The sequence below is a fragment of the Pteropus alecto genome, unplaced genomic scaffold, assembly GCF_000325575.1.
Source record: "Pteropus alecto unplaced genomic scaffold, ASM32557v1 scaffold395, whole genome shotgun sequence".
Lineage (NCBI taxonomy): Eukaryota > Metazoa > Chordata > Mammalia > Chiroptera > Pteropodidae > Pteropus > Pteropus alecto.
This window is the reverse complement of record NW_006438643.1, coordinates 1,499,868-1,502,173: the sequence shown is the minus strand read 5'-3', so window position 1 is coordinate 1,502,173 and position 2,306 is coordinate 1,499,868.

Sequence of the window (2,306 nt, the reverse complement as noted above, 5' to 3'; positions counted from 1 at the left end):
AGAAAAAAAATAAACAAAAGAAAAAGAAAAATAGAAGTCAGCAAATAGCCAATAGAATGAGATCCAGGATGAACTGAAATTCTGGAATTAGAATAAAAAAGCACTAAAATAGCTATAATAAATATGTTCAGATATTTAAAGAAAAAAATATGGACATATAGTCATGTGTATATAGTAAATTATTTATTGTAAAATGAGGAATAATATTTAATAGTTTTAAAGTGATATAAAAATCCTTGCAATTTATAATTCTAATCTAGTAAATTTTTCTTTACAATTAAAGAAATAAAGATATTTCAGATGAGCAAAGTTGCACTAGAAAAGAATGTTAACATTTTTCAGGATGAAAGGAAATGATACCAGATATAAATTTGTACCTATGCTAAGGAATACAGAGTACTACATGCAGTAAATATAAAGGTAAATATAATTTTTATAACTTAATAATTTATTTATATAGCATTTTACTATATAATACAAGTTGTGGTATATCTATAAAGTGAAACATTATTCAACAATAGAAGGAAAAATGTATGAACCACATGGATGAATCTCAATATAATCATGCTGAGAAAAAAAAGCCAGACCAAAAGTAAAAAATAAATAAATAAATAAATAAATAAATAAATAAGCATATACTTTATGAATACCCTTACACAAGGTATGAGAAGATATAAACTAATTTGTAGTAATAAAATTATGTCTGTGTTTGAGACAAGTTGGGTGGAGAAAAGTACCTGGGAAGGAGTATAAAAGAGCAACAGGAAATTTTGAGGAGTGACAGATATGTTCATTATGTTGAGTGTGATGATGACTTCATATATATATATAGATAGATAGATAGATAGATATAGATAGATAGATAGATATAGATATATATAGATATATATAGATATATACACACACACACATATATGTGTGTTGTGTGTATGTGTTTGTGTGTGTGTGTGTCAAATTTATCAAATTATAGTCTAATTTTTTTCAATTTATTTTATGTCAAGTATGTCTCAATAAAGCTGTTAAAATTAAAATGTGGGTCATGAAGAGGGTTAGCTAAGTTAACAGAGTGTGGTAGAAGGGTAACAAAAGGTCTTTTCAGTTCCTTGATAATAAATCTGTATGTGTGGGGTTGGGGGTAGTAGAGGGGTATCAAAGGAGGAAGAGCACTGGGCATTGTAGGCAGAGTTACAAGATGAACTAATGATCGATCAGATGTCAGAATCTGTAAAGTGTTCATGTGTACTTCAACAATTTTTGTGTTCTGGAATGCAGAATCTATAGAGAGATGAGATCAGATCAACTGTTAGAGGAAGTCATAAAGAGGATGTGACTGCTGGTTAATCCACGAGCTGAACATGGGCAATCGGAGGCTCCTCATCCTTTACCCTGTCCTTGAAGGGTGCATCTGCCCACCATTTCCAACATGGGAGCTAGTTTTCAAGGACACATATTGCCTTGAGAGAGCAATATGTTGTTGAGACCATCTGGATAGTCTATGTGACTGAACCCTATCTAAACTTTTAAGAGTCTGGAGGGCAAGTGCTGAAATCTATTCATCTCACAGCCATCCAAGATATGCCTCATATGTAAGTTCCTTTGCTTTTTAAACCTGTCACCTACCAATCTGGATGCTCTGCCTCTTTCTTTGCTCTCTCCTTACCTTCCATGAAAGGGAGCCAATTTATGAGTTGACATCAAAAAAGGCTTTATTTGCCATGCTTAAATATTTTATCTTTCTAATCTCCCCTTAAAATTCATCACTTCAAAGCAGTGTCTCTTGAAATCCTCCTTTGTGTCCTCCCTCTAAGCTATGCTGTCTGCCATCAAAGCACCTGTGACTTACTGAAAAATTATATGTTTACAAGTCTATTTCCCCTAACAATTAAACTTTTCACATAAAGGAAACGATATTCTATTTTGTTTTCTGTATACTTTAAATAAGAGGTAGCCCAGCATAGATGAATAAATATGATTTAAATGAATGACTGTAGGGGAGAAATCAAATATTAAAAATATGTTTTCTTTTCTCCTTACCACCATAACATTGCAAATAACTTTACATACAATCTGATACAAAGTTTTAGCACTTAAATATTAACTTAACTATTACTGGTTATGTTTTTAATAGAGCAATTTAATCAGCGAAGTTAGCTGAAGATTTAGTTCAGAGAGAAAGAGACCATGCCCAGGTGAACAAATCAATCTCTCTAGTTTTAACTTGTTTATGAAAGCTTAGTCAATTCTCATAAAAATGGATTTCCAAGATGTCTATTTTCCTTGGGTTTTTAAATACAGTTTAAATTATG